Consider the following 6,908-nt stretch of genomic DNA (forward strand, 5'->3'; position numbering starts at 1 on the left):
GTAAAAAAAGAAAATCACCCCATTGCAGGTGGCTCGGCTATTCCAACTACTCCTGTGTCTGAAAGTGCTCCCGTGTCCTGCCAGCAGAGGAGCGGGGGTGGATCGGGGGGGAGCAGGACTGCGCCCCTCCCCGGGGCCACCGCGGATCCCGGCGAGGGGAGCGCTGCGGGCGGGGGCGGGACGGGGCCGGCCCCGAGGAGCCTCCCTATCCCACCCTCCGGGGGCCCGCACCTGGGGGCGACACCCGTGCGAAGCCCCCGGCAGCCTGCGCTGCCGTTTACGGCTCTTTAAATATCTCCGGGCGCTGATGGGTAGCAGCGGCTGTCAGCCGCCTGGTGCCGGGCTGGTGGCAGGCGGCGCGCATTGTCTGCCGTCTGACCAGGCGTGCCGTGTGCTGGGGTCCAAGCCGAGGGAGTGTGGGGGTGGTCTGCCCGTCTTCCCTTCCTGGGCACACTCCTACAACATTTAAAGGCTACAGACACGGAGATCTGACAGCCCAGGAGCTGCGGGGAGGGTAAAACCCTCAGACAGCCCCACTCCCAAATTCCCAGCCCCGTGACTCACCTGTTTTCAAATCCTGCCTTGTGCCTTGGACTGTGATAAAAGAATAACAACAACAACAAAACCCGCATGAAACAAAATCTTTCAGCCCTCCCCCCGCCCCTTACAAATCCTAATATCCGCTCTTTCTGATCCCTAAAACCACACCCGTGATAGAACTAGGAGGACTCACTGAAAGAAGACCTAAACCTATTTTTTTTTTAAGAAAGAATGTCCACCATCCGGCACTGATCCATCCCAGGGATAGCTCTGTTAACACCTTGTCCACTATCAGGCCACTCTGCCTGCAATCACGGCTTATCCCAAATGAAAGCAAATTAAAAAGAACAGGGCAGTAAAAAGAGTCATTTTGCTGCTCAGTGCGGGTGTCCCTTTTATAACAATCTCTATTTTTTAAAACTTTGAGCTGGTCCACGCCCCATTTTCACAGAGCCGTAAGTATAGTCATTTAGAAATGGATGCTGTTCAAGTACAGCCCCCTGGTGCACAGGCACAGCTGTGAGGGGTGGCAGGATGAAATAATACGGACACAAATATTGCTACAAGGGCTCCAAGATGAACACAGCTGCTGCTGTGGGTGGAAATAAGCTATACCCCATAAGCACCTTTACACATGTACAAGGGGCTGTAGCAGATTTTAAACAGATACAGGCAAAGCAGGAGTGAAATTGTTATCTATAAACCAGCTTTTGCTGAACAGCTCCCCAGCGAGAAATGTTCCCAGTGTAATCCCAGTGGGTCCAGTTCAGCAATCCGGAAGTCCACAGGAATTTTGTAAGGATAAGGTCTTTTGGAACAGGCTTCAGTTTCTCCAGGAGAGTAAAAATTATTTATCTGCTTGGGACCAAAATAAAGCACTTCGCTTTTTATTTTTTTTTTTTTTTCCTTGTACTTGCAGGGGAAAAGCAGCCCCCTTCCACAACTACTTGCAGCCCTATTTTCTCCTGCTTCTCACTCTGGTTAGTGTGTCTTTTTTTTTTTTTTTTTTTTTTAAGAACACAAACATAATTTATTTTGGGTGTAGATGGCCATCAATTTTTACCTCCTCAGAAAAAATGTTACCCCAAATCAGCATGGATGGAAAAAGGCACCAAAACGGGCAGGCCGGGAGCAGAAGGATGCAGCAGGACTAGCCACAGGTATATATACACCTCCTGTGAGAAAGGCCTTGCTGACCAGGCTTTGGCTTTTAATGTGCCTTTCAAAGGCCTTGATTGATTGCTGTTAATCCTGTGAACAACTTCGGTGTTGTTAACAGGACTGGCCGCATTAGTAAAGGTACTTGCATGCATTAGTATGCTCCTCATCCCCATGACGTCAATAGACAACTTTCCAATGACTTCCAAGAGGGCTGGATCAGGCCCTTGCTAGCAACAAGTTTTTAATGAACACCGTGTGGTGCAGGCAAGGGGGACACAGCGATACATCAGTCCTGACTGTCTTCATTCTCCAGGAAACGAGCAAGTAAAGAAGAAAGGCAGGAATAGGCCGAAAGGTTGCTGGAGGGGGATTCTTCTGCTGAACTTCAAACCCCGGGACCCACAGCACACAAAACCGTCAGTCACTGTATGATGTAAAAAGAATTGCAGGCAAGTTTTGTTCCAAATAAATAGGCAATATATGTGAATTTTATTTTTAAATAGATAAGATAAGTAGCAGGAAACTTTTGCTCCAAAGAAATAAAAATACATGTGACTTTTGTTTTTAAATAGCAATTTCTCCTTCTTTAGATCTAGTTAGCTATATCAGCTCATATACTCACAGATTTTCTGCACTCTTTTTTTATTCAGACTATTTCTAAATGAAACATGAGACTGTTAATAGCAAAGACATTCTGATCACAAATCAGACACAGCTCACAGCTGCTATTAAAGGGCCCAATCCTGCCAAGTCTTCTAGCTCAGCTGGAATTGTTTACTTCAGCTTGTTAGGCTTTGCGGGGAGTGCTGACAGGATCAGGGCATATTAACTACGTAATCAAATGAAATAATTGAGAGCTGCATGTGGGCCTCTAATAATATCTAACAAAAGAAGAGGGACCATTATCCACTAAACTTTGGGTGAGAACCCAAGCATCAGGGCATGGGCCCGATCCTGAAAACCTTAATCTGCATTGTTGTTAATCACTCTGCTGTGGTCAGAGGGATTATTCATCTGAAGAAGGATTACCCATGTGAACATTTGCAAAATTGGTCCCTGAATTAATGCATAAGTCAGTGTGGGTTGGTGGGATTTTTTTGGTTTTGTTTTGGTTTGTTTTTTATTTCCTCTGCCTTAGTTAGAATCAAGAAGGTTGATTGAGAAGAGAAATGAAAAATTATTTGTATCCAAAGAAGCTTAGCACAGGATTGTAGGCAAAAAAAGGTATCACTGTTATAAAATAAAAGTGTTTGTTTATGGAGGCATTTTGTTATTAAAGGAGCACTCGTGAGTTTGAGGCAGCAGAGGGAGGGCTGCAAAGAAATCCATGGTTAACAGAGGACAGAAAAGTAGAAGAGAGCGTGCATGCACATATTTGCACGTATGTTAAGACACAGGATTTGTGCAGACTCATACATACACATCATTACATTCCACACAATGGATTCTGCCATTTAAACAGAGCTCTCCAGAATATTCCTATTGCCTGTGCTGCGCACGCTGTAAACATGTTGGATTAGTCCTTTGAAAAGAGTATCAAGTTCATTATCTTCATATCCCTTTTCATGATAGGTATGTCCCTGTACCTAATGAGTAATGAAAGCAGGCAAGCCTATATTGTAGGGACAATAATGCTTCATGTTAATATGGATCTTTCCATCATCAAGTCATTGTGCAGTCATTAACAAATTAATGCTTACAGCGCCCCTGTGAGGAAGGGAGATTTCGCTTTAATAGGATCTGGTAGCACCACCAATTACAAAGGTTGCCTCAGCCTACTAAAATCCTGTTCAGCTTTGATAAACTGCACGTGTTTGGGCTGAAACTCTAAGTTGGGCACCAGCATTCAGTTCAGATTCTTTAATTATTTCCCAAAAAATTTGTCTGGAGATGTTTGTCAGTCCCTGAGAACAACCCATAGGAGAACTGGGTTGGTTTGATTTGAGTAAAACGAGATGCTTTGTAAAGCATCTCCTATCATGCTTTACAGCATGATACTAAAAGCTGTCAGGAGGTGAAGCTCTTTCTCAAGTTTTTTTGCCATCTCTGGGAAAATCTGCCCCAAAGTGGCCAATTAAAAGCCTGGGGAGAATGGCATTTCTCGGACACTCACTAGAGATGCAGATTTCCAAAACCAGATTCCGCAGTGACTCGGCTCTCACCGGGTTTGCTACAGTAGACAAGAGTTATTCCTATCATTGCAGCTCGGGGCCAGGACAGGCCAGGAAAAAATGGAGTCTGGATACGCGAAACAAAAGCAGGGAGCGTGTCTTTCCTTTGCTTTCAGGGGCTGACAGAGTGAGACTGGAGCACTAAACTAAGGAGAAACAGCTGTGGGGAAATTCAGGTAATTTGGAAAGACAAGGAGATTGGAGTATCATTGGGTTGGATTCAGAAAGGACTCAAATGGGGAATAGACTGAGGTTCAGATTCAAAGATAGTATGTGTAACAGGAAATGAATGACCAAGTTCAGAGTACAAGTTTAAGAAAAGTATTAATTTCCTTAATCTTAGCACAGTCTTAGACAGGTTTGGTCCTTACCAGCCTCCCAGGTACCTTCTGGGTGCAGCTTGGAGGTCATCACAGACTAATGTAGTGTTTTCAATAGGTGCTACAGATAAGGATAACATGGGGTTTTTGTAATGTAAAAGAGCATTCAGCCATATGGATAGTTGGTGCCATGCCACTTGGACCCAGGGTTAAAGAATTCTCCTGTTATTTATTTGTATTGACCCAGTTAGCCACAGAGACCTTTGGAGGAAGGGTTGTGCTGAGACACAGCAGTCTGCTTCTCAGTAGGAAGAATATGGGAAAATGGAGAGAAATGGGAGGGGAGATAATTCTAAGGGCAACCATCTGTGGCACAAAAATAGGGAGAGAGGTTAATATACAATATGTGATACAAGAAAACATCAGAAAAAACCCCCTCTGGTAAAGCACAGAGGTTCTGAAATATCTGGGACTGGTAAACTAAGGGGTAAGGCACTGAAAGACTGAGGCAAGATAAAAGAGACAAATTGAGAAAGAGCCAAAAAGTGAAATTGGATACAGGACTGGAACAGGGAAAAAGAATACAGAGTGAGACGGGGTGGATGGGAGATGGGGATGACTTAAAGAACAGGAGGTCTTGCCCGAAAGAATATTTCCCCCTAAGAGCCCACTCTTCTGTGTACTTGAAATATGAGGCAGAGTCCCTCAGTCCTCTACAGTCAACAAACAGCACTACACATGCCATCTACTCTGTGCATGATCGTGTAATTAAAGTCTGAATTAGAATGCATCTGTACAACAAAGGAAAATCCAGGTTGTGCAAGTAACCTCAATTCTTGGAGCTCTTAATATTTAAGTGCTTGTCTTTGCAACCAGAATAATTTTCTTTAATTAGGGCTTGTGTGCAAGAAAAAAAACCCAAAACAACAAAACTCTTTTTTTTTTTTTTTATATCCAGTTTGGGATTTGGGGACTTTAACTCAATTTAACAAGGTTAAAGATGGATTTTAAGCCAGCTTTTGGAGAGTGTTGTCCTCCCAGTGTTGTAGTCACAGCCAGTGTGTATTCTTGAAAATCAGGCCTAACTGAAAAAAGACTTTAAGCAGCTAATTCATATTTGGGCACCCAGCTGCTTGCTGAACTTTAGAGAGAATGAAGCGTGGAGATTAGGTGTGTGACGTTAGTATCCCAAATCACTGGTTCCTTTTCACACGGACCTTTACAGCCTCAGGGGAAAAAAGTGGCAAAGTCAGAGCTCAGATTCAGAACACCCTGACATCCTGTGGCACGTTTTACTTCTGAAGCTATGCCCAGCCTTGCTTTGAACAACACATGTTGTAGGCACAGTCTCAATGCTGTATTTGTTTGCATGAGTGAATACTTGTTTTATAAAACCCATTCCTGCTCCTATTTTATTCTCCAAGCGCCCAGAGGGAATGACAGTCAGGGTCCAGCATTAATGGTGATGATTTCATGTGCCTCATTCTAACACAGATGCATGGCAGATGACAAAGTGCTGACAGCATGTGTGTGTGTGTGTGTGTGTGTGTCTCTGTGTGTGTGTGTTTTTTGGGGGGGCTGTGAGCCCATATAGGAGTGCATCCACACATGTACATGTGTGGAAATACTGTAGACAGAGAAGGGTATTCTACAGCCAAATGTGCAAAAATACTCCTCATCAGTTTTCTTCTAGAATTTCACAGAGCCCTTAAAGATTTGTTTTCCTCTCTCTGCCAGTCTTTCTGCCTATTTCACTCCCTTTGTGTTTGTCTACATACCTACAAATATATCAGTTGTTTGCTCTCTGATAGATGATATCTCTACCTGCATTATTTGTTACTGGTGTTGCAAATATGCTCAGTTTCCTTAATGGTCAAATTTATAAATCTGTCCTAGAATTTATGAATGTAATAAAATGTAGATCTGTTCTTACATATTTTTAAACTCCTATTGATTATTTCTTTTTTGTCTTTTTCTGTCCAGAATAGTAAATCACCGGTACAGTGAGCTGTCTTTTGAAGGCCAGACATGCAGGTGGAGACAGTAAAGGAAATAAGCAGGGTATTCAAACTGTCCATGGCTTCAACAGCAGTGGAGAGAATACTCATGGTTCTGGTTAACTGTGGGGCTAAGCCCACATTGATAAGCTTGTGGAACAAATACAAGAGGTCTTCTGTCTGCTGTGTGTGCACTCAAGTGATCATCCTCTAGAAAAGTGTAGGGTCTTGGTCACTTCAAATTGACTTTTCCACCTGGACGCTGGTTTTCTCTCAGACAGCCTTTCAGCATCTCAGGAAAACTGCATGTTTCATGTACCTCCCCGTGATCTGAAAGTAATAGTTGTAGTACAAGTGACAGCATAATACAAAGATTCAGACTCTGTTTGTTCCATTGACTGAAATAAGGCGGTGAAGAGGTCTTTTCCTGTATTTCCAGCTGGTGGGTTGCTCTGGGCCTGAAATTAGAACAGACAGTTTTTCATCCTTTGTGCTTTCCGCATGTATCCATTTAATTTAGGAGCCCCAGTTACATCTGCAGTTCATGCTAAAAGATAGGTGTTATTGAGGGCTGTTCATCTCTCCAGACCTTTAGCTGAAGAGGAAATGGTAGATTATAATTCAGAAAGCAGAAGTGCCAGATCTCTAGGAGGCAGCAGATGAGAAAAATGCTTAAAGAAGGTCAAAAGAGGGACTGGGAAAGGGAGGTAGAGAGGGGA

The sequence above is a fragment of the Corvus kubaryi genome, unplaced genomic scaffold (assembly GCF_017639235.1).
Source record: "Corvus kubaryi isolate FWS band 111438036 unplaced genomic scaffold, C.kubaryi_AGA036_p1.0 37308, whole genome shotgun sequence".
Classification (NCBI taxonomy): domain Eukaryota; kingdom Metazoa; phylum Chordata; class Aves; order Passeriformes; family Corvidae; genus Corvus; species Corvus kubaryi.